Source organism: Phyllobates terribilis, unplaced genomic scaffold (assembly GCF_046119375.1).
Source record: "Phyllobates terribilis strain yellow unplaced genomic scaffold, ASM4611937v1 Scaffold_2__4_contigs__length_985480577, whole genome shotgun sequence".
NCBI lineage: Eukaryota > Metazoa > Chordata > Amphibia > Anura > Dendrobatidae > Phyllobates > Phyllobates terribilis.
In genome coordinates, this window is record NW_027362762.1 from 834,105,878 (window position 1) to 834,132,971 (window position 27,094).

At 45.5% G+C, this 27,094-nt stretch overlaps 1 protein-coding gene across 1 annotated transcript in view; it reads right to left on the reverse strand.

Annotated features, from left to right (window-relative positions):
- Nucleotides 1-27,094, reverse strand: part of CCDC92B (coiled-coil domain containing 92B) — a 128,332-nt gene that overhangs the window by 100,573 nt on the left and 665 nt on the right. The gene's annotated exons all lie outside the window — the stretch shown is intronic.

The following is a 27,094-nucleotide window of genomic DNA, read 5'->3' on the forward strand; positions in this document are numbered from 1 at the left end:
GAAGAGTGCCTGACGCCATCTGTCAAGCATGGTGGAGGTAATGTGATGGTCTGGGGTTGCTTTGGTGCTGGTAAAGTGGGAGATTTGTGAAAGGTAAATGGGATTTTGAATAAGGAAGGCTATCACTCCATTTTACAACGCCATGCCATACCCTGTGGACAGCGCTTGATTGGAGCCAATTTCATCCTACAACAGGACAATGACCCAAAGCACACCTCCAAATTATGCATGAACTATTTAGGGAAGAAGCAGGCAGCTGGTATTCTATTGTAATGGAGTGGCTAGCGCAGTCACCAGATCTCAACCCCATTGAGCTGTTGTGGGAGCAGCTTGACCTTATGGTGCGCAAAAAGTGCCCATCAAGCCAATCCAACTTGTGGGAGGGGCTTCAGGAAGCATGGGGTGAAATTTCTCAAAATTACCTCAGCAAATTAACAGCTAGAATGCCAAAGGTCTGCAATACTGTAATTGCTGCAAAGGGAGCATTCTTTGCCGAAAGCAAAGTTTGAATGAGAAAATTATTCTTTCAAATAAAAATCATTATTTCTAACCTTGTAAATGTCTGGACTATATTTTCTATTCATTTTGCAACTCATTTGATAAATAAAAGTATGAGTTTTCATGGAAAACACAAAATTGTCTGGGTGACCCAAACTTTTGAACAGTAGTGTACATATTACACCTACATTAGCTTTTATGACCTCCCATTCTAAATCCTAAGACATTAAATGGAGTTGCAACTAGTGTTGAGCCACCCCCGTAGTGTTCGAGTTCGGTTCGGTTCGTCGAACACCCGTGTGTTCGCCGAACTGTTCGTCGAACTGTTCGTCGAACACCTTCGAACACCGTTAAAACCAATGGCAGGCAAACAAAAACACATAGAAACACATAGAAAACACCTTCAAAGGTGTCCAAAAGCTGACAAACTGCTCAGAAGACACAACTAACACATGGAAAAGTGACAAGTACATATAGTCATGCGAAAAGAAAAGAGGTGGAGGAGTAAAAGGAGGGGGAGACACAGATATAGGCATGTCATGCCCTTCTAAAATCCAAAAAGTGAGAAGCCGAGACGGCCAGTCCGCTCCTGCCCGTGCCACCTCCGTGTCGCCGAGTTTGTGCCAGAGCCGCGGTGAACCCTGACGGCCAGCCCCCCTCTCCCAATACTGGTGCCTGTCCGCTGGTGGGTCGAGAGAGCCCCCCTGTGGTGGAGGCAGCTCTAAGCTTTTTAATTTAAATTGTCCCTCTAATTTGAATGAATACACTTTAAATCCATTTACAAGGATCTATTGGAGGGCAAGTCTCATGCCAGCAGCCGCGTAATTCCAGCTCCAGTAGCGTCCACTAAAGCTGCTGCAGTTAAAAAGCTTTTATAAGGATCGAGCTCGGCTGTCCACCGCAAGGCATCCTAGTGCCAGTCCCAGCCCCTATGCCTTGGGGTGCCTCCTGATGCTCTTCACTAAGTATCCCGTGGTCCCGAAGCATTTCCTTTGAAAAAATTAAGTGTCCAAACTACAGGTGGTGTAGCTTGCTTAACAGCCGGGATAATCCGCTGACTAGCAGACACTGCTACTAGGCACAAAGTATTTCCTGGGCTAGATGCAGTTAAAAATTTGTAAGTAGATACTCTCGTTGGATGCTGAGAAAGCATTCCATAGAGTCTCCTGGCACGCCATATATGATTCTCTTAAAAAGCTTGGGGTAAGGGTCTAGGGGACCCTTTTATAGCCAAAATCACGGCCCTGTATCACAATACGTCACCTAGGCTGAAGATAAATGGAACTGTAGCACCGAGGGCTCGGTTGCTACAGACGTATTGCACCTCACCCAGAGGTGTGATATCTCACTCTCAGATAAGGATGGAGTGTGGATCAGGACCCGACACCTGCATGCATTACACCACATTGCCGTGGGGCAGGGCGACCAATATGCCCCTGAGATGGGCACAACAGTCCCTGTCCCTGGCTGGAGTGGGGGGAGGGAACACTGAGGAAGGGGAACCCTGCAGTGCAGGAGCAGGGAGGAAGCAGTTCCTGGGTGCATTGAGAAGGGAGTATAAAAGGTGGGCACCATCTTAGTTCAGTGCAGAGAAGTCTGAGCAGAAGTGGCAGGGAGCAGGGGCTCTGCATGAGCTCTGCTCCGGAGGCGGGCCTAGTAACAGAGGCCCAGGCCTGCAAGAGGGAGAAGGAAGGAAGAGGAGCGGAGAAGGCTCCAGGAACGAGGAATGAAGGGATCCCAGGGGTGCGGACGGGCGAGTCGCCACCGCACGCCCGAATCCACCTGCGTGGAGGGGTCAGGCCAAAGGGGGAGACCGGTCCCCGAACTAGTGGAGGCAGGAAACGACCCTCAGCTAGAAACCGGAGGCTCTGACATTTTATGTGGCGCAGCCCCTTGCTCCACCCGCTAGGAAGGCACCACATAGGGTCAGGGAAACTGGCGCCAAGTTTACCAAGAGGAGGCCCGAGGCAGCCGGACAGAAGTGTTGGTAAGAAAGGCCAGACAAAGGACACACAAAGGGGGTCCTGTGAAGCGCTCCAAAGTTATCTGGGAGTTGTCTGAGCCCCTCACCTGGTGAGCACAGTACGACGTGGGCAGCCGTTACCTGCAGACGTGGTCTGGATAATAATAACTGTGAGTAAAAGCCCTGAACTGCATCACTGACTCCGTGTCGTTACTGCTGCTGCCCTGCACCATCACCCCCATCTTCCGCATACACTGCCCTGAGGCTATACTCCTCCCGTGGGGAGTTATGCTACGCTCTGCTGCACCCACAACACCAGCCTTAGCGGTCTGCCCTGTAGCGGCGGTTCACTCTGACCGCAATCCACGGGTGGCGTAGTCGGACATTTAAACATCAAAACCACATAAATAGTTCCGCCACTGGTTTGACCGCCCTGAGCCACGGAACCGGATCGCCGCCACGAAGACTACAACCACCAGCATCCACCAAAAAGGGTCCGGCTCCGGGTGTCCCAAGGCCCAGGGGGTGCGTCAGAACATTTTCATCACCTTTCACAATCACCAATGGGACAAGGCAGGGATGTCCTCTGTCCCCTCTCTTATACATCCTAGTGACGGAGCACCTGCTCTCATCAATTCGCCATAACCCCAATATTAGGTGGATTGAGGTGGGAGGCACCGAGTACAAGTGCTCTCTATTTGCTGATGATGTCCTAGTATATATCACTCAATCACATATATCCATCCCTGCTGTTATGGCTGAAATAGATCACTTTGTTACATGGTAAAATTTTAAAATCAATGCAGCGAAGTCTGAGGCCCTCGATGTCTCCCTCCCTAAATCCATATAGGATTCCATCCAGTCCAACTTTCCCTTTGCCTGGCCCTCACAGGGTATCAAATACTTAGGAATTCCTATTCATAGAGACCTCTCCCATCTATGTTATCTTAATTTTGGGCCCTTTATTGAACAATTCCATACAGACCACGGTTGGCAAGTTAGAACTGTAAGATTCACTACGTGAACCACTGGTGTTTTGTGGAAAAGCACATGTACACCGCGTTCCAAATTATTATGCAAAAAGTGTTTAGGAGTGATAAGGGAAGAATTTGTTTGTTTGTCAGTTAAACTCATTGATGGTGATGTGTGTCAGGGCTCTTTATATCACTGTAAGCAATTGCAGACACCTGTGCTAATTAGTTTGGCAGGTGTGTCCAATGAAAGGCAAGACTACTTAAGAAGGCTCTCTCACATTATTAAGCAGCCTACATTTTCTGCCAAAATGGGAAAGAAAAAGGATGTGTCGGCTGCTGAGAAGCAACAAATTGTGGAGTGTTTAGGTCAAGGCATGACTACAATCAACATTGTGCGATGATCAGGATGAAGTGTCTTGGCAATCAAGAAGTATGTAGCTGATTCACAGTACACACGTGTGCGTGCTGATAAGGGCAAATTGAGGACTCTTTCCTACAGGCAATTACGTCAGGTTGAAAGAGCAGCGGCAAAAAAGCCTTGTCATAGCAGCAGACAAGTTTTTGAAGCTGCTTGTGCCTCCAACGTCCCCCGAACAACAAGATGCAGGGTCATTCAGAGGTTTGCAGCTGTGCATACGCCATCCTGTCGACCTCCTCTATCCACTTCACACAAGCAGAAACGGCTCCAGTGGGCCAAACATTACATGAAGACTGATTTCAAAACTGTTTTGTTCACGGATGAGTGCCGTGCAGCGCTCGATGGTCCAGGTGAATGGAGTGGAGGATGGCTGGTTGATGGACACCCCACGCAAACACGGCTACAGCGCCAACAAGGAGGAGGTGGAGTAATGTTTTGGGCTGGAATCATGGGGAGAGAGATTGTCGGCCCCTTTAGGATCCCTGAAGGCGCTAAAGATGAACTCCATAATGTATGTGGATTTTCTCAAACAGCACTTCCTGCCATGGTTCAAGAAGAAGAACCGTGTATTTCACAGCAAGATCATTTTTCTGCATGATAATGCACCATCTCATGCTGCACATAAAACATCTGCATCTCTGGCTGATATGGGCATAAAAGGGGACAAACTTATGGTGTGACCCCCATGCTCCCCTGACCTCTACCCCATTCAGAACCTTTGGAGCATCATTAAAAGGAGTGTCTATGATGGCGGGAGGCAGTTCCAGGGGCGGAACTACCGCCCGTGCAGCCGGTTCATTGAACGGGGGCCCCGAGGGAGAGGGGGCCCCTCCAGCCTCCAGCAGGGCCGCCATCAGGGCATGTCTGCCCTGACTCCAGTGTGGGGCCCAGCCGGTAGGGGCCCCCTTGGAGCCCCGTTGGGGGCCCCCTCTTGTGAGTCTCTCTCCTCATGGGGCCCCCGGCCCCATGCTAAGCGCCGGGTCCGGGACATCTCAGCGCTGCGCTGCGCTCCTGCGGCAGCGCCTTCATGATTCCCCTGACTTCCGGTCATGTGACGGCGCCGTCACATGGCCGGAAGTCAGGAGAACCTAGTGTCAGCGATTTGGACGAGCGCCAGGATTCTGCAGGGATCGCATGGGGGTAAGTATAACAAGTTTTGTTTTTTTCAAAATACAATTTACTAGGAGTGGGGGGAATGGGAGGTGTGTATGTGTGTGTGTGTGTGTGTGTGTGTGAGATAAGAGATGCACATGGGGGGGGGGAGATGATAAAAGATGCACATGGGGTGGGGGGAGATGATAAAAGATGCACATGGGGTGGGGGGGATGAGAGAGGTGCACATGTGGGGGGAGGGGGATGAGAGAGGTGCACGTGGGGGGAGGGGGATGAGAGAGGTGCACGTGGGGGGGGAGATGATAAAAGATGCACATGGGGTGGGGGGGATGAGAGAGGTGCACATGTGGGGGGGGATAAGAGATGCACATGGGGGGGAGATAAGAGATGCACATGGGGGGGAGATAAGAGATGCACATGGGGGGGAGATAAGAGATGCACATGGGGGGAGATAAGAGATGCACATGGGGGGGAGATAAGAGATGCACATGGCGGGGGAGATAAGAGATGCACATGGCGGGGGATGAGAGAGGTGCACATGTGGGGGAGGGGGATGAGAGATGTGCACATGTGGGGGGGATGAGAGATGCACATGGGGGGGATGAGAGATGCACATGGGGGGAATGAGAGAGGGGCACATGTGGGGGAGGGGGATGAGAGAGGGGCACATGTGGGGGAGGGGGATGAGAGAGGGGCACATGTGGGGGAGGGGGATGAGAGAGGGGCACATGTGGGGGAGGGGGATGAGAGAGGGGCACATGGGGGGGTGGTGAGAGCTGCTCATGGGGGGGTGAGAGCTGCACATGGGGGAATTGGGAGAAAATGAGCTGCACATGGGGGAATTAGGAGTAGGGGGATAATGAGCTGCACATAATGAATGTGGGGTGGGGGAGAGTAAATGATAAATGACGATGGGGTGGGGAGAGCACGGACATGATATAATGAATTGGGGCAGGGGGTGCATGTAAATAATGAATGCGGGGAGCAGGAAGTATAGAGTAGAGGTTCTAATTAAATTATATATTAAGTGCCTATTTACAGTTAATGGGGGCTATATACAGAGCTCCTGTGTATAATGTCACTGGTGATCCCTGTATTACCTGTACACTATATACAGAGCTCCTGTGTATAATGTCACTGGTGATCACTGTATTACCTGTACACTGACACTATATACAGAGCTCCTGTGTATAATGTCACTGGTGATCACTAGATTACCTGGACACTTACATTATACATACCATGTATAGAGCTCCTGTGTATAATGACACTTATGGTAATATTAGTAATGTGGTGGTAATATGTGGTCTGGTCATGGTGTGGCAGTTTTTCTCCCTTCTGTGTGGTATTATTCGGTCACTATGTTGTGGTAATATGTGGTCTGGTGATGGTGTGGCGGTATTCCCTGTATGTGGTATTATTGGTCATTTAAAAAAAAAATGTATATGACACATTCCCTTAAAGAAAACTAAATAAAAATATATCTAAAAAGAGTATTGGATATTTTAAGAAAATTTTAATAGGTTAGAGTAGGGCCCGGCCAGAAGAGTCTACCTTATCGTAGTGGCAGCTTTAAAAATCTTTTGGCCAAAACAAAAGCTGTTGGCTATGTATGTGGCACCGTCACATGGCCGAACGTCAGGAGAGCCTGGTGGCAGCGACGTGGACGAGCGCCAGGATTCTGCAGGGATCGCATGGGGGTAAGTATAACAAGTTTTATTTTTCTTAAATACAATTAATTAACTAGGAGTGGGGGGGATGAGAGATGCACATGGGGGGTGGGTGAGAGATGCACATGGGGGGGGGTGAGAGATGCACATGGGGGGGATGAGAGATGCACATGGGGGGATGAGAGATGCACATGGGGGGGATGAGAGATGCACATGGGGGGGATGAGAGATGCACATGGGGGGGATGAGAGATGCACATGGGGGGGTGAGAGATGCACATGGGGGGGTGAGAGATGCACATGGGGGGTGAGAGATGCACGGGGGGGGGTGAGAGATGCACGGGGGGGGATGAGAGATGCATCGGGGGGGTGAGCTGCACATGGGGGGGATGAGAGCTGCACATGGGGGGGTTATGTTTACATAACTTTGTTGCCTTATGAAGCGCAGGGGGGGGGGCCCCCAAAAATTTCTTGCACAGGGGCCCACTACAGTCTGTGTCCGCCCCTGGGCAGTTCACATCTAAGCAACAGCTCTGGGAGGGTATTCTGTCCTCATGCAAAACAATTGAAGCAGAAACCATCCAAAACCTGACAAATTCAATGGACGAGAGAGTTCAGAAGCTCCTTTCGAACAAGGGGTCCTATGTGAAAATGTAACATCACCTAGAATAAAGTTTTGAGTTGAAAACTGTTTGATTTCAGTTTCTAACAACCTGCTAATGCTTATAATTTCAAAAATGACCATTTTTTTGGTCTTTATTAAAATGAAAAGGTTGATCGAAAAGTTTGGGGGATCTAAGAGTGTGGCAACCCAGTAGTCATGATTACTTCGAATTCTGACAATATGAGGGTCATGCTGCAGGTAGTGCAGCAAGAAGGCACTTATGTGTCTTGCGCATCTCGGAGCCCCAAAATTATTTTCCGGGCTAGATGCAGCTAAAAATTATTTTTAATTTTAAATCTGGTGAAGCTTATTATAGATGGCCTAATAGGATCAGTGCTGCACACTGCTACAAAGCCCAAATTATTTTCCAGTCAAGATACAGATAAACATGATTAGTAATTTGAAAGCTTAAAACGGTTGGTAGGGTGATTTTAACCAATCATCAAGCTTTTACTCTCCCCAGGATGACACAGGGGTAGAAAAGTCGTTTCGGATCCATGATTTGTTCATCTTTATGAACGTGAGTCTGTCTACATTATCAGTGGAGAGCCGCGTGCGCTTATCTGTCAGCACACCACCAGCAGCGCTGAACACACATTCAGACAGAACGCTGGCTGCGGGGCATGACAAGATCTCCAAGGCGTAAGTGGCTAGCTCCGGCCATTTATCCAGATTGGAAGCCCAAAAAGAGCAAGGGTCCAGTGACACAGTCGTGGCTTCAATGTTTACTTGGAGATACTCCTGTACCATCGTCTCTAGGCGTTGACTATGTGTCAGACTTCTTGTCTCCTGTGGCCTTGCAAAGGATGGGCTAAAAAAGTGGTGAAATGATTCCGCAAAATTGCTGTTACCAGCAGATACTGTGGTTCTGTTACGGTTTGAGTGCTGAACACTTGACGGTCCCACGGTTGGCAAGTTGGAACTGTGAGATTCACTACGTGCACCACTGGTATTTTGTGGAAAAGCACATGTAAGATTCTGCAACAATCTCTGCTGATACTCCTGCATGCGTGCATCCCTTTCTATGGCAGGAATAATTTCTGCAAATTTACTTTTGTACCGGGGATCTAACAGTGTGGCAACCCAGTAGTCAGGATTATTTCTAATTCTCACAATTCGAGGGTCATGTTGCAGGTAGTGCAGCAAGAAGGCACTCATGTGTGTTGCGCATCCAGGAGCACCAAGTCCCTGTTGTGTTGGTGGCGAGGTAACAATCATGCTTCCTTCCTCTGTCCTCTCCCCCCAACCTCGCACAACAGAAATGTGATCAAGGTCTCCCTCATCTGATGAGTCTTCCATCAGTTCGTCCTCCACTTCTTCCTGGGCTCCTGCACCTTCCTCACTAGTTTGGCTGCTACCATGCGCCCTGGTAAAATCATCTCCCCCACCCTCACATGCCTGCCGCCCTGGTGCTGCCGACCGTCTGGACCTTGCAGATGTTAGCCCTTCCGCATACAACTCCTCCTCCTCTACTTCCTCCACCTCCTCTTGTGCCACCACCTGACTCCGAATTCTGTTTAACATGTGCTCCAGCATGTAAATCACCGGAATAGTCATGCTGATAATGGCATCGTCAGCACTAAACATCTTCGTCGCCATTTCAAAACTGTGCAGAAGGGTGCATAGGTCCCTGATCTGAGACCACTCCTCCAGCGTGATTTGCCCCACCTCTGAATCTCGTTGGCCCAGGCTATACGTCAGAACGTATTGCACCAGGGCTTGTCGGTGCTGCCACAGTCGCTGCAACATGTGCAGAGTTGAATTCCACCGGGTAGGCACATCGCATTTTAGCCGGTGAAGTGGCAGGCCCAACGACTTCTGTAGAGATGTAAGTCGCTGAGCTGCGGGATGCGAACGGCGGAAGTGAGCACACAGCGACCGTGCCCTCTGCAGAAGGCCATCTAGTCTGGGATAGTGGGCTAAAAATTGCTGGACAACCAGGTTCAACACGTGAGCCATACAAGGCACGTGTGTGACATTGCCCCGGCGAAGGGCCGCACCCAGGTTTGCAGCATTGTCGCACACGGCCTTCCCTGGTTTCAGGTCCAGTGGAGACAACCATTCATGAAATTGGTTCTCCAGAGCTGACCACAACTCCTCAGCTGTGTGACTCACATTTCCCAGACATTTCAATGTAAAAACCGCCTGATGACGTTGAGCCCTACTGCCAGCATAGTAAGGAGGTGTGCAGGATCCCTTCTGCGCAGTTAGAAAGCTTGTGGCATGACCAGACAGGCTTTGGGTGCAGGTGGAAGACCGAGAGGAGGTTGAGGAGGCAGAAGCAGTGGAGGAAAAATGACATAAAGAGGATTGACGCACAACTCGTGGGGACGGCAAGACTTGGACAGCAGCCCCTTGTCCTGCTGTCACCATAGTTACCCAGTGCCCAGTCAGCGACATGTAACGCCCCTGTCCATGCCTACTCGTCCAAGTGTCTGTGGTGAAATGCACCCTGTCACACACAGAGTTTCTCAAAGAAGCGGTGATGTTGTGTGCGACATGCTGGTGGAGCGCAGGCACACCTTTCTTTGAGAAGTAGTGCCGACTGGGCATCTGGTACTGGGGCACTGCGACGGACATAAGGTCTCGAAAATCCTCTGTGTCCACCAGGCGGAAAGGCAGCATTTCTGTAGCCAAGAGCTTGCAGATGGTGAAATTCAACCTCTTAGCTTTCTCATGGCTAGGAGGAAATGGTCTTTTACTTGTCCACATCTGAGGGACCGAGGGCTGGCTATTGTGCTTAGACGGGGTTGATAAGGGTGTCCCCGGCAAACTGCCGGTCTGTGAGGAAGATGCAGGCGGACATGTTAGGTTGCCTTGATCCAAAGGTGGTGCTATCGATGTCGGACAGCGCTCAAGACCAGCTGGTGTTACCACCTCCAAAGAAAATGATGACCTGCCAATCACGCTGGCTGTTGCGGGTAAAGAGGTGGCAGGTCTGCGCCCCAAAACAGGTGTGACTGCTGTCCCCCCAGTCACAGAGGATGAAGAGGCCGCGGATGCACAAGATATGGCAGACGGTGGTTGGCCCGGCCGGCTAGACCGCATTGTAGCACACTGAGCTTCCCACTGCAACTTATGCTTCATGTCCATGTGCCGGTTCATGCATGAAGTACTCAAACTATGTATTTTTTGGCCTCTACTTAGCTTTTGCTGACAAATGTTACAGATAACACGAGTTGGGTCATCTTTATCGATCTGAAAAAATGCCCAGGCTATGCAAGGCTTAGCACCCATGCGACCTGAAGAGCCACCACGACTTGTGGTGAGAGGCAGAGTTGTGTTTGAGGATGCAGTTGTTGACGTGCTTCCAGTACTACGTCTCTGTCCAGGAAGGCGCAACCTGACCTCGTCGTCACTAGCATCTTCCTCCACCTCCTCTGCTGACCTCATCTCTTGGCTGACTGTGGGTTGACAGTAAGTGGGATCTCCGACCTCATCATCATCACCCTGTGCGTTATCACACCCGTCGTCCTCAGAGCCAACCTGTTCCTGCCCTGACAAAAAACTAAAGTTGTCGCTCCAATCAGGTATTTGAGTCTTATCATCGTCTTCCTCATTGTCTCCACCAACAGGAGTTACAGTTTGGGAATGAGGGTCTACATTATGGTCAGAACCTTCTGCGTCTGGTCCTGGATCCGACTCATAAAGATTCTGGGCATCAGTGCAGATCATTTCCTCGTCTGGATTCACAGAAGCGCTGGAGTCGACCTCTGATTCCCAGGCTATAGTATGAGTAAACAGCTCTGCAGACTCAACCATCTGTTCTACCTCATACTCAGACGGGCAGCTGGAGATTTGGGAGCTGTGAGGAAGCAAGTGCGATTTGGGTGACACCTTTGAGGACTGGAGTATTTGTGATGTTGAAGTTGATGTGGAGGAGAGCCCACTTAAAGGAGCACTTGATATCCGTTGAAGCACCTGCTGTTTTTGTGCGTCATCTGGAATTTGTAGCGATTGGCGTGGCCGTAAGAAAGGGATCTTATCACATTGTCCGCTAAAAGAAGTAGACATTTTAGTTTGGCTGGAAGATGGTCTTTCTTCTGCACCTACCCCACGGACACAACCTTTTTTCCCCTTCCCAACACGCCTATTCCCCTTTCCACCAGCAGCAGGCCTTTTTCCACTCATTTTGGTGGTTAACTAATTCACAACTCTGGAGTTGTTTGCACAAAAAAACAATGGATGGTAACCGAGCAGAGCTGAGTGGCCAAACTGTGGTATTAGGCCAAAACTATTGGCTGGGTTAGATGCAGAAAAAAATTATTTTTAATTTGCAACCTGATGGAGGTCAGTATAGATGGACTAATAGACCAAGTCCCACACACCGCTAGAAGCCCAAATATTTTTTCAGAGCTAGATGCAGAATTTTTTTTTATTCAATTTGCAACCTGATGGAGGTCAGTATAGATGGACTAATAGACCAAGTCCCACACACTGCTAGAAGCCCAAATATTTTTTCAGAGCTAGATGCAGAAAAAAATTATTTTTAATTTGCAACCTGATGGAGGTCAGTATAGATGGACTAATAGACCAAGTCCCACACACCGCTAGAAGCCCAAATATTTTTTCAGAGCTAGATGCAGAAAAAAATTATTTTTAATTTGCAACCTGATGGAGGTCAGTATAGATGGACTAATAGACCAAGTCCCACACACCGCTAGAAGCCCAAATATTTTTTCAGAGCTAGATGCAGAAAAAAATTATATTCAATTTGCAACCTGCTGGAGGTCAGTATAGAAGGACTAATAGAACAAGTCCCACACACTGCTAGAAGCCCAAATATTTTTTCAGAGCTAAATGAAGAAAAAAATTATTTTTAATTTGCAACCTGATGGAGGTCAGTATAGATGGACTAATAGACCAAGTCCCACACACTGCTAGAAGCCCAAATATTTTTTCAGAGCTAGATGCAGAAAAAAATTATTTTTAATTTGCAACCTGATGGAGGTCAGTATAGATGGACTAATAGACCAAGTCCCACACACTGCTAGAAGCCCAAATATTTTTTCAGAGCTAGATGCAGAAAAAAATTATTTTTAATTTGCAACCTGATGGAGGTCAGTATAGATGGACTAATAGACCAAGTCCCACACACCGCTAGAAGCCCAAATATTTTTTCAGAGCTAGATGCAGAAAAAAATTATATTCAATTTGCAACCTGCTGGACGTCAGTATAGAATGACTAATAGAACAAGTCCCACACACTGCTAGAAGCCCAAATATTTTTTCAGAGCTAAATGAAGAAAAAAATTATTTTTAATTTGCAACCTGATGGAGGTCAGTATAGATGGACTAATAGACCAAGTCCCACACACTGCTAGAAGCCCAAATATTTTTTCAGAGCTAGATGCAGAAAAAAATTATTTTTAATTTGCAACCTGATGGAGGTCAGTATAGATGGACTAATAGACCAAGTCCCACACACCGCTAGAAGCCCAAATATTTTTTCAGAGCTAGATGCAGAAAAAAATTATATTCAATTTGCAACCTGCTGGAGGTCAGTATAGAAGGACTAATAGAACAAGTCCCACACACTGCTAGAAGCCCAAATATTTTTTCAGAGCTAAATGAAGAAAAAAATTATTTTTAATTTGCAACCTGATGGAGGTCAGTATAGATGGACTAATAGACCAAGTCCCACACACTGCTAGAAGCCCAAATATTTTTTCAGAGCTAGATGCAGAAAAAAATTATATTCAGTTTGCAACCTGATGGAGGTCAGTATAGATGGACTAATAGAATGATGCTATGCCCAAAAGATTTTACTTCACTAGGTGCAGTAAAAAAATTGGTATTCTATACACAGGTGGTATATCTTGCAACACAGATAGGCTACTCCAGTGACTAACACACTCTGCAATAGGCCAAAAAGGATTAGCTTTGCTAGATTCAGCCAAATGCTGTGAAAAAAACTTGCACAGCACTGGCACAGACCTGCCTGGCAAAAACTGATAGGAACTGATGTAACCTAGTCCTGAAAAGGACTCCAATTACAATTAGTCTTTACTCCCACAATCTATCTATTTAAGAGCACAGACCTGCCTGATAAAAGTCGTAGGAAATGCTGTAACCTAGTCCTTAAAAGGACTGCAATCACAACTATTCCCTACTCCCAAGCTATCTGTATATTTGTGCGAAAATTGGCTTGAAATTAACAAGGTATAGCGCACACAGCAACAGCGGTGCCGTCTAACACGCAGCTGCAGCAGTGAGAAAATGGTGGCGACGGGGAAAATGGCTTGGTCTTATAGGGCAAGGACATGTGACATACACTGCCAATCACACATGCCCTTGCTTGTGTGAAAAAAAGCACTTCGCTCCGTGTGTGCGCTGCTGATAGGCTGACAGATTGCACCTCCCCACTGCAAATGCGGGAAAGAGAAAAAAAAATGGAGATCTTCATTGTTCCTGCAGAGATCCATCCCCTGCCCCTCCCCCCGCCCCGCTGTACACTCAAACTGCGTATTAACATTAATTTTCATCATTACTGAGAAAAAATCCAGTTATGATTTTGGTGCACGAACAGTTATCGAACATAACCTCGAACAGCCGAATTTTTCTCAAATTGTTCGTGTTCGCCGACCGGCTCGAACACCGCCCAAAACAGCTCGAATTTGAGATTGGCGAACAGTTCGAGTAGAACAACGCTCATCTCTAGTTGCAACCCTCTGCAGCTATAAACAGCACCCACCCTTCTGGAAAGACTTTCTACAAGCATTTAGGGTGTGTTGGTGGGAATATTTGCCCATTCATCCACAAGAACACATGTAAGGTCAAATCCTGATTTTAGACAAAAGGGTCTGGCTCGCAATATTCATTCTAGTTCATTCCAAAATTGTCCGATAGGGTTGAGGTCAGGGCTCTGCGTCATGTACTTCCACAACAAACTCTCCCAACCATGCCTTTATGAACCTTACTTTGTGTAATGGGGCACATTCACGCTGGAACAGAAAAGGACCTTCCTCAAACTGTTCCCACAAAGATGGAAGCTACAGTTGCCCAAAATGTTTTGTTATGCTGAAGCATTAATATTTTCCTTCACTAGAACTAAGGGTCCTAGGAAAACCCATGAAAAACAACTTCATAGCATTATCCAAACTTTACAGTTAGCACAATGCAGTTTGGCAGGTAACATTTGTCTGTCAGTCACCAATTCCAGACTCATCCATCAGACTACCCAATAGAGAAGCGTGATCTGTCACTACACAGAGCACATTTCCCCTGCTCCCAAGTCCAGTGACAGCTTTACATCTTCCATCTAATACTTTGCATTGTGAAGCTCTTGACTCATAGTTTTGTGATGATGTTAACGTAAGAGGAGGCCGCGATCTACTGGCCAAACATTGCAGGACAAGAAAAAGTGGCAAGAAGGTGCCACGAGGTTGGGTTATGACTGCCATTTCGAGTGACCAGACCTGAGTGAAAAATTGAGTCACCAGACCCGAGTGTGGAGTCAAGTCAGGGCCGGCTCCAGGTTTTTGTGGGCCCTGGGCGAAAGAGTCTCAGTGGGCACCTTTAACACATACCACGATTCATGAAGCACAGATACCGCAGAGAAATATATATACACTGCTCAAAAAAATAAACACTTAAACAACAGAATATATCTCCAAGTAAATCAAACTTCTGTGAAATCAAACAGTCCACTTAGGAAGCAACACTGATTGACAATCAATTTGACATGCTGTTGTGCAAATGGAATAGACAATAGATGGAAATTATTGGCAATTATCAAGACACCCTCAATAAAGGAGTGGTTGTGCAGGTGGGGACCACAGACCACATCTCAGTACCAATGCTTTCTGGCTGATGTTTTGGTCACTTTTGAATGTTGATTGTGCTTTCATACTCATGGTAGCATGAGATGGACTCTACAACCCACAGAAGTTGCTCAGGTAGTGCAGCTCATCCAGGATGGAACATCAATGCGAGCTGTGACAAGAAGGTTTGCTGTGTCTGTCAGCGTAGAGTCCAGAGGCTGGAGGCGCTACCAGGAGACAAGCCAGTATACCAGGAGACGTGGAGGGGGCCGTAGGAGGGCAACAACCCAGCAGCAGGACTGACTGCTACCTTCGCATTTGTGCAAGGAGAAACAAGAGGAGCACTGCCAGAGCCCTGCAAAATGACCTCCAGCAGGCCACAAATGTGCATGTGTCTGCACAAACGGTTAGAAACTGACTCCATGAGGGTGGTATGAGGGCCCGACGTCCACAGATGGGGGTTGTGCTCACAGTCCAACACCGTGCAGGACGCTTAGCATTTGCCACAGAACACCAGGATTGGCAAAGTCGCCACTTGCACCCTGTGCTCTTCACAGATGAAAGCAAGTTCACAATGAGCACATGTGACAGACGGGACAGAGTCTGGAGACGGCGTGGAGAGCGATCTGCTGCCTGCAACATCCTTCAGCATGACCAGTTTGGCAGTGGGTCAGTAATGGTGTGGGGTGGCATTTCTTTGGAGGGCCGCACAGCCCTCCATGTGCTCGCCAGAGGTAGCCTGACTGCCATTAGGTACCGAGATGAGATCCTCAGACCCCTTGTGAGACCATAAGCTGGTGCGGTTGGCCCTGGGTTCCTCCTAATGCAGGACAATGCCAGACCTCATGTGGCTGGAGTGTGTCAGCAGTTCCTGCAAGATGAAGGCATTGAAGCTATGGACTGGCCCGCCCATTCCCCAGACCTGAATCCGGTTGAGCACATCTGGGACATCATGTCTCGCTCCATCCACCAATGTCACGTTGCACCACAGACTGTCCAGGAGTTGGCGGATGCTTTAGTCCAGGTCTGGGAGGAGATCCCACAGGAGACCATCCGCAACCTTGCAGGATGTCACCCCCCCATATAATACCCCATGCAGGATGTCACCCCCCCTTTTAATGCCCCATGCAGGATCTCAGCCCCCCTTCCTTATAGTGCCCCATGCAGGATGTCACACACACCCCCTCCCTTGCAATGCCCCATGCAGGATGTCACCCCCCCTTATAATGCCCCATGCAGGATGTCACCCCCCTTCCCTTATAATGCCCCATGCAGGATGTCACACCCCCCTCCCTTATAATGCCCCATGCAGGATGTCACACCCACCCTCCCTTATAATGTCCCATGCAGGATGTCACCCCCCCTTATAATGCCCGATGCAGGATGTCACCCCCTCCTATAATGCCCCATGCAGGATGTCACCCCCCCTCCCTTATAATGCCCCATGCAGGACGTCACCCCCCTCCCTTATAATGCCCCATGCAGGATGTCACCCCCCCTCCCTTATAATGCCCCATGCAGGATTTCACCCCCCTCTATAATGCCCCATACAGGATGTCACATCCCCCCTCCCTTATAATGCCCCATGCAGGATGTCACCCCCCCTTATAATGCCCCATGCAATATGTCACCCCCCCTTATAATGCCCCATGCTGGATGTAACACCCCCCCTATAATGCATGCCCCATGCAGGATGTCACACCCCCCCTCCTTTATAATGCCCATGTAGGTTGTGCCACCCACCCTCCCTTATAATGCCCCATGCAGGATGTCACACTCCCCCCCTTCCTTATAATGCTTCATGCTGGATGTCACACACCTCCACCCCACCCCATCATATAATGCCCCATGCCTCCATACAATATATAAAAAAAAACAACAAATACTCACCTCACTTCTCACCTGCTGCCGCTGCTCCGGACTCCTCACGCGCGGCGGCGTCTTCCCGCTCTGCACTGTGACGGCTCAGGAGAGAGCGCGGTGGTAAGACGTCACAGCATCTTCTGACCTGAGACGTCACTGTGCAGCAGCCGCGGAAGAGACAGGACCTGCTGTGATGGCACGGGGAGAGGTAAGTATTGCGGCCGGCTGCCAGGGCCCTGAGCAAGCGGGGGGGCGGGAGCTGACACTGCTCTCCTCTGCTCACGGGTCCCATAGTGTGGTGGGGGGGCCCGATGGCGAGTGGGCCCCCCCGCCTGCTCAGGGCCCCGGCACTTGCCCTGGTGCGCCGGGTGCTGACACCAGCCCTGAGTCAAGTGACCAGACCCAAGTAAAGAGTTGAGTGACCAGAATCGGGGGCGAGTGAACAGAGCTGGGTAGCCGGAACTGGAGACAAGAGACCAGAGCTAAGAGATCTGAACTGAGGGAGCAGAGCCAGAGCTAAAAGAGACAACCAGGCCATTGAAGAGGGACATTCATGTTAGCTGTGACTTCCGGTGTAGACGTACGGTACACAGGGGACCGGGATTGTGCTACAGGGGATTAAGGTGGCCAGAGTAACAGATGTGCAAAGTGATTAATCGATAAGGGACTTGCAGCCTAATGGCGTAGCATCACCTGTCTCCATTAGGGCCTGTATTACGGCTCGTATTGCCTAGAGATTGACAGAGAGACGGCAGTAACGGACCCGATAGTGATGGTGACGCACCTGAGGTTAAGGTATTAGGAGGAGACATCAATGACTATAATATATTGTTTCTTTGTAATAATATAACAATAGTGTGAGGTTAGAATTGTGTTGATATTCTGTATAGCCGAATTGCTGTATTCTATTGTACAATAACGTACGGTCCTTCCACTGTTTGCTTTACTCTTTATATTGTGCCGTAAGCACCACTTATACTTGTATTAATTAAATAAATATTAATACAAATTACCACTGTGTCCTTCAGTACTCGGTGACCCCGATCAGTAACTACGTGATCTGCTCTTTGTGGCTGAGTTGCTGTGGATCCTAAACACTTCCACTTTTCAATAATACGGCTCACAGGTGAATATTTAGGAGGGACCACATTTCATGAATTGACTTGTTGGAACGGTGGTATCCAATTACAGCAGCGTGCTCAAATTCAGTAAACTATTTAAAACAAACCAATTTTTCACAAAAGTTTGGAAAGGCAGGCTGCATGGCGAGGGGCCAGATATTTTACAGTTCTAAAAATGGAACGGAATGGAACTGAATGCAAATCCTGAATTTAATTAATAAGTGTGTCCATATACTTTTGTATTCATAGACTTCTATGAGCCAAAATAGAGTCCTTCTGGTTCATATACATCAGCGAATAGTGCCTGTTTTCAAAAGTATTGGAACACATAGTTGGCTTTTCCCGAAATACCCTATACACTGCGGCATGTACTTTTTTTAGCGTCAGTTGTGGATTTGATCGATAAAGTTGGATAAAATAGCTCAGTATCCTGTACTATTCTGCATGGTAAAATTGTAGCCATCACGATAACCCACAAGGAACACATTATGCCCAATGGGGTCTGCTGGGTGCCAGTGGTGTCCGCCACGTTACATGTCCGGCACTACTATTCATTTTATTGTCCACTTAACCTAGAGGAAGGCAAATAAGTAGATGACGGTACCGATGTTGCCCAGGTTAATTGTAGGTCTGCAGAGCTAATCATTCAGCTACACCTACATGACATAGGGAAAAGTATCACCATTAGTCTTTAAACCTGCTGTTCGGACAACAATAGTCAGTCATTTTCTGCTCTCCGGCTGCAAAACGCTGATGATCTCTGTGTTAATAGCTATAGTCAGAGCTGCTATTCCACCATTCATACATAGTTAAGCTTGATAAGTAATTATTTATAAAGTCATACTGTACTTCCACATAAAAGCTCACAGCAGGCTGCAGTTTAATGAACAGTGACATTTAGAGTACAATTTAGCACCATGCATGCAGATTTAGGCCTGAGCCAGCATTAGATAGAAGCTTTTACACAAAACTGTCTACAGTACAAAACTAACAGGCCCAAGGTCCAAAACCAAAACAATCAGATATTAATCAGATCCTTCAGATTCTAGGAGCAACCGTTGCCTCTGAAGAACAACCTATGATCTGCTTTATTCTGGACATTGTGTATGTCAGTGTGTCTGTATCATTATAGATTTTTAAATCCATTTCTATATATTAAAGCACCACTCCAGCGTTTTCTTTTACTTTTCCCCTGGAGTGGTGTCAGTAATATAAGGTCCCTGCACCTAGTAATATATTTACCAGCCAGTTGGTCTTCTGCAGTTTGTGGCCTGCCGGATCGCTCCAGTGTTAGATGGGAGAGCCGGAGGTCACCACTCAATGTAAGTCTATGAAACCAAGAACGAGGCTCTCATAGTCTTCCATTGAGAGCTTGTGACCATTACCTCTGACTTCTAGTCAGTCAGAAGTTGTGGTCACAACATGATGAATTAGGACCACAGCAGCGCTGGGAACAGCTGAAGACAGCGAGTATAAGACAAGAGACAGGGAACTTACATTAGTGACACCATTCCAGCAGTGAATTAAAAAAAAATGCTGGAGTGGTGCTTTAACAATTTATTTAAAGGGACTCTCTCACCTCAAAAACACTATTAAAAAAACAGAAAAACCAGTTTATCTGATGTGCAAATCAGGGTGTTCGGTGCACCCTTGGTGTGACCACAAGCACTCAGGCATCGCCTTGCCTTTCAAATATCATGCATGGCCACCTCCCCGTATGTTAGATTGCCAGAGTTCTCTTGACCAGAGTAAGCGCTGGTTTAAAAGAAAGTTTTGGTGTGTGAGCATACAGTGCCCCGAGCAGGGCAAGCACTTTCTCATTTCTGTTGCCGTCACTTGCCACATTTGATTGGTGTATCAGCAGCCGCAGCGGAGATGAGAAACTGCTGCACTTGTTTTAAGCACTTCAGAGAGCTCTCATTGTGGCCAAGTGAGATCTGGCAATCTCCATTATGAGATTTGGCCAGATATGGTAATTGAAGTGCAAACAATGCACTGAGCGCTTGCGGCCACTCCAAGGGTGCACCGAAAACCCTGACATGCATATCAGACACAATTCTTTTTATGCACATCAAACCCAATGGTTATTGCACCAAAGGTATACTTTTTATATGGGCTAAATGCTCTATTTGATATTGTGGATAGTAGTGTTTTTGAGATTACAGAGTTCCTTTAATCTTTCAGTATTGTATCCGTTCATCGGTATTGTATCAAGAGAATAGCAGCTGTTCTACAGCAGCCACTATCCACTGTATGGGGCTGTGCGTTGCAGGCAGCTACATTCAATTTCTTTACAACCGGACTAGTGAAGTTTGCCAGCTGATCAGTGGAGGTGCTGTGTGTCAAACCCCCACAGGCCTGATATTGATGAAATATTCCAAATATGGGTCATCAATCACTTATAACAGGACAACCCCTTTAAAGGGAACCTGTCATTAGGTTTTTGCTACTCCATCTGAAAACAACATGATGTAGGGGCAAAAACCCTGATTCTAGCCATGTATCACTTACTGGGCTGCTTGCAGTCATTTTGATAAAATCCCTGTTTTATCTGCTGCAGATCTACCAGTTCTCTGAATGCTGAACTCTGTATAACCCTGCCCTCATTACTGATTGGCAGCTTTCTGCCTATGCACAGTGTACATAGAAAGCTGCTAATCAGTGGTGTGGGCAGGTTATACAGATCTCATGAAAATACTTCACTATATGGCCATAGGTTTATTAGTCCTACTAGTAGTAACAAAACTGCACTAAACAGCCCAGAAAGTGACATAGTGCTTGAATCAGGGACTCTGCCCCTATATTATCCTGCTCTCAGATTGGGTGGCCATAACCTGGTGACAGTTTCCCTTTAATACACAAGAAGTGTGATTAATATAATAATATATAATAATTGTAAACCTCACATTTATTTATGTAATTCTACATATTTGGTTCTGTATGTCCCTTTATCAAAATTCCTAATGAAAGTTGAGGAATTTCAGTGCACTAAAAGTACGCATTGTATGTTTTCAACCCACAATAAGTTCATGAGGTATCCATTGTCAATTACAACCCCAATTAAAAAAGTTTGGAAATCTCTTACAGTCGTATTTTATTCACAGCAGAACATAGAACACATACCAGAAGCTGAACATTAGACATTTTTCCAAAATAAACTCATTTAGAAACAGAAGGCAGCAGTACATCTCAAAAAGTTGGGACCAGGGTTAACAAGGCTGGAAAAGCAAGTGGCACTAATGCAAAATAGCAGGAGGGTCATTTTTCAACTAAGTCATATATCAGTGTTAACAAGAACATGCTAGAGAGGCAGAGTCTCTCAGAAGCAAAGAGGGTCAGAGGTTCTCCAATCTGAGAACAACTGTTTGTAAATATTGTGGAAAAAAATAAAAAAAAATGATCCCCAAGGTAAAATTGTAAAGACTTTGAAAATCACACCATCTACAAAATATCACAAAAAGATTCAGAGATTCTGGGGAAATCCATGTGCCAAGGGACAAGGCTGACAATCAATATTGGATGCTCGTGATCTATGGGTCCTCTGGTGGCACTGCTTTAAAAACAGGCACGATTCAGTCATGCAAATCACTGCATGGGCAACGTAATACTTCTGGAAATAATTGTCTGTGAACATAGCTTACTATGCACAACTCATTGGAATTGGGAGAATGAAAACAAAAGGTTATGAAGATTTAAATAGATTTTTAACCATGAGTATTTCTGCGCTCATGTATGTAGTCTAAAGGCCCACATACACAGTAGATACACAGTAGATTTAAATAGTATGAACCCGTCCGGGGCTCCCAACTCTCAGGGAATATATCGATCTAGTGGTTTGAATCTTTTTGACCAATCTTTTTTTTCTGTAGACAGATAAGCCGGTGCCAGATCACGCAAGCTGAACATTCATCTGTATGGATGGATAGCTGTCGACTAAATGATCATTTGGCGGAGAGTTATCTTAGGTGTATAGGCACATTTTAGAACTTAATAGATTCTATTAACAGTGACCTTTGAAAAGTTGGATGACAAAAATCAGTGTGTGACCTATTACGATGTGATATTATCCTAATATATATTAGACTGTAATGCGGAAGCTAGATGAGATCTGATAAAGTAATCCATGCTCAGATCCACTCTATCCTCTATATATGATCTTTTCTGTACCACTGAAAATTGTTTCTTAACGTATTCTAACGCAAAGGTCTCACTACTTCATATTTTTTGTGGGAAAATGTTTTAAAATCCGTCTTTCTTTCAGACAGACCCCTATGTTGACCCAATAAAATGCTCAAAAACAAAACTGACTCCTCAAAAGATCTTAGATCATAGTTGTATTATTAAGATCGGTAGCCACAAAATGGCTGTTTGTCAGATAATCCCTGCATATCTTACGGCTGTCAAACAACCGCGAATCATGCAGCCGCGGCAATGCAAACATATTTTCCGAGCATGCCGAAGACACTCGGTTAGGACTCGAGCGTGCCCGGATAGCCCCACACTTATCAGGAACCATTAAAATTGACTGTTTTTTCCACTCAGGGTGGGACATCAATATTTCATCATTGGGGGTACGACACTTGACGCCCTGCCAATTAGCTGCTGTGGTTGGTGGCTGGAACCTCTCAGATGCTGTTCGAACACAGCAGCTCCGTCAAAATTATAATGGATCTGTAGTTCCCAGCTGTACTTGGCCATGGCCACTATAGAAATGACAGATCTGTTATGTTCTGGCAGCATCTGAGAACTTGTGGCCGGCACTGGCAACAGCTGATCGGCCGAGGTGCTGGGTGTCGCACTCCCACCAATCAGATATTGATGGCTTATCCTGTGGATAGGCCGTCAATAAAAAAGTAATGGCCAAACCCTATAATGAGTTATAGTGTATCCAGAGCCTACTACTCATACAATCTTCTTTACCTTCATGTACAGTGTGACCTCTCCAAAAGACAACTACTTTTTGAGGAGACCACTGCATCTAGACCAGAATATTCAATTTTCCTATCTTCTGTCTATATTAGTTTTTTAATATGAGAGGACCACCTACCTAGCAGACCATTTTGACTGCATTTATAAGTAGCTGACTCAAAGAGATTCCAAAGTATGATATTCTCATGCATTTTCCTACAGATGTTGTAAAGGTAAAAACAAAGAATGCTGATATCATTGTGCTCCTGTACTGTTTGTGTAGGTGGTTGCTCCTTTAGCCTCCGTGATGAACAGCTGTGTGATACAATTAGCAAAGCTACCATAGCACGACTTCAACATGTGGACGAGATACACTATGTGTATATATACATATATACAGCATATATACAGTGGTGTGAAAAAGTGTTTGCCCCCTTCCTGATTTCTTATTCTTTTGCATGTTTGTCACACTTAAATGTTTCAGATCACAGAACAAATTTAAATATCAGACAAACATAACTCAAGTAAATGCAGTTTTTAAATGAAGGTCTTTATTATTAAGGGAAAAATAAATCCAAACCTACAGGGTCCTGTATGAAAAAGTGATCCCCCCTTAAACCTAATAATTGGTTGGTCCACCCTTAGCAGCAACAGCTGCAATCAAGCAATTGCGATAACTGGCAATGAGTATTTTACAACGCTCTGGAGGAATTTTGGCCCACTCATCTTTGCAAAATTGTTGTAATTCTGCCACATTGGAGGGTATCCAAGTATGAACTGCCTTTTTAAGGTCAGGCCTCAGCATCTCAATCAAATTAAGGTCAGGACTTTCACTAGGCCACTCCAAAGTCTTAATTTTGTTTTTCTTGAGCCATTCAGAGGTGGACTTGCTGGTGTGTTTTGGATCATTGTCCGGCTGCATAACCCAGCATAAGCAGCAAAAGAGTCCCAGACCATCACACTACCACCACTATATTTTACTGTTGGTATGATCTTCCTTTTCTGAAATGTTGTGTTACTTCTACGCCAGATGTAATGGGACATACACCTTCCAAAAAGTTCAACTTTAGTCTCGTCAGTTCACAGAGTATTCTCCCAAAAGTCTTGGCAATCATCAAGATGTTTTCTGGCAAACTGAGGCGAGCCTTTATGTTCTTTTTTCTCAGCAGTGTTTTTTGCCTTTGAACTCTGCCATGCATGCCATTTTTGCCCAGTCTCCTTCTTATGGTGGAGTCAAGAAAACTGACCTTAACTGAGGCAAGTGAGGCCTCAGGTCTTTGGATGTTGTTGTGGGGTCTTTTGTGACCTCTTGGATGACTCGTTGCAGCGCTCTTGGGGTAATTTTGGTTGGCCGGCCACTCCTGGGAAGGTTCACCACTGTTCCATGTTTTCACCATTTGTGGATAATGGCTCTCACTGTGGTTCTCTGGAGTCGCAAAGCTTTAGAAATGACTTTAGAACCTTTTTCAGACTGATAGATCTCAATTACTTTGTTTCTAATTTGTTACTGAATTTCTTTGGATCACAGCATGATGTCTAGCTTTTGAGGATCTTTTAATCTACTTCACTTTGTCAAGCAGGTCCTATTTAAGTGATTTCTTGTATGAGAACAGGTGTGGCAGCAATCAGACCTGTGTGTGGCTAGGAAAATTTAACTCAGCTTCCCAAAGATGTGATAAACCATAGTTAATTTATGTTTTAAGGGGGGTGGGCAATCACTTTTTCACACAGGGCCCTGTAGGTTTGGATTTCTTTTCCTGTAATAATAAAGACCTTAATTTAAAAACTGCATTTTATATTTCCTTGTGTTATCTTTGTCTAATATTTCAATTTGTTTTGTGATTTGAAACATTTAAGTGTGACAAACATGAAAAAGATATATATATATGCACATATATGCAATTAAAGTAGATGATGACAAACACGAAGCCAGTTATGGACTTTTAAGGAAATACAAGTCCTATTTCATATCACACAATATGTCTCTGAATTATTATTCTCCCTTATTTTTGGTTACAGTGTCGGGATGTATACAGAAACTTAGTACCATCTGATGCCAACATAAGTGACTCCCAAAAGTAAGGTAGCAGTTATTTTTAGAATCTTCTGGTATTCAGCCATATATAGATTACTTTGATTGAAGTACCTGAAGTTTCTAGCCTTAGTCGTTTCAATCCAAGCTGCTGTGGTCCCATAAACTGAAGCCACTGTAGTATTAGGCAGATCACAGTGATTTTCAGATGCTCATGTAAGCACACCGATTTATTCGTGTGCATTATTCTGATTCAACAATATGGAACAAAGATCTATTTCTGGAAATGCAGCAGACATTGCTTCTTTCAGGAAGTCACTTAATGATACTACTCTAGCTCACATTCAATTTCGTTCCAGCTCAAGAGAAAAATCAATACAAAGCTGTCCATTCAAGCAGAAAAAAGGCCAATGTTGACTGCTTGCTGATTGTGTCACGTACATACAGCATAATTTACAATTAACACAAGAAAAAGTGTGAAAACCTTAAATTATGGAGCATTTTGGAAGATTCTATATATTTACAGTAATTTTTCATGACAATATTTACACTAGTTATCTCTCCTTACATAATATGTGGCCTGCATTGTATCTTGACCGTATAACCTCTATGCTTGGTCTCAACGTGAAAAAAACTCCATGAAAATGATTTCTCAAATAGATGTCAAGAAGATGTTCCATCCTTAATAAGGATGAAGACTTTTTACTTTATCTTTCACTTAAACTGTAGAAGGGCAGTTCCCATTGACATCACAGAAAAGTAATGTGAAACCACCATTTTTTGCATCCTGGCTGGCAATCCAATATGTTTAAGGTTAGAGTTAGCATTATCCCCCCATAAGAGGTAATTTCGAGAAATAAATGATTGGGCATGCTGAATTTATGCTAGGTTATAAGTATCAGAAATGTCTGTCAGCAATGCAAATCATTACCCTCTCCTCATTGAAAACATATTTGGCCCTATTTAGTGGGCATGTGTATAGAGGGATTGCGAGACATAGTTGTTGGCTGAATGAGTGATCAAGTGTATGAGCACCTTAAAGATGTTGTCTAACAGTATGAAAAACCCAAAACTTTAGCCATGGATTGAAAATAATAAATAGTGAAATACTCACCCCAGTCTATTTATGATCTTTGGGTCGGGAAAGATAGAAGGTGACCATTTATTATTCTCAATCAATCCATGCCTTAAGAAAATTTTTTTTTACAGTCGGACAACCCATGTAAGACCTCCTTTGAGTAAGCTTCCTGCCAATAATAATATGGAGGGTATACCAAAATCAACCATTAACAATAGTTTACTGATGCCTTATTGCCACAACCTACAGCTGATATTCTCAAAAACTGCTGACCCCTAACTTGTTCCAATCAATAACTGAATGGGTAAGGATGGGTTATGGACATATGTAATACTTCGTAATGGAGGAGACTCCGTTCTAAGTTGCTTACTTCACCAAGAAAATATAAATGTACTAAATATTAACCAATTAGCTACCAGAGAGTGGTGAATGTAGAACGTGCCAAGACTTTGGTAGGTGGTCTCCGCTGCATGCTGTTCCTATTTTCTGTCTTCTTTACGATTTTACGCAGAGCTTGATTACAAAGTGCGTCACAGAACTGACAACCCTGAAAATATGTGCCGAGATCACAGGATCTGGTGAGGAAATGGACTCTTAGCTAAAGCAACATAAGAAAGGGATCAGTTTTTTTATTTAAAGGATTTAAAGGACATATCACTACCATAAGACAGAACCAGAGCCAATTTCAATTAGAACCTTTAAAGAATTCAAGTTTCGTATTTTACACATGATATTCGGTCAGTTATCAGTTCTTATAAAACATACAACTCTGTAACATAAAAAAATAAGAATTATTCTTCCATTGTCAATTAAAGTCTTAGATTAGTGAATTAGACTTTAAGAAATTCAGAAAGTCTCATAAAAATTTGTTTATAGGTTCTAAGGCTGCAAAACCCTTGTTGCGACTAATGACCTCAACGTGAAGGTTATCAGAATTATCATTTTAGGAAATAAGAAGAAAATGCCAAGAACAGTTAATGCTCATGTACTAATTACTAAATATGGACTGAGAGAGACTAGAATGGACATG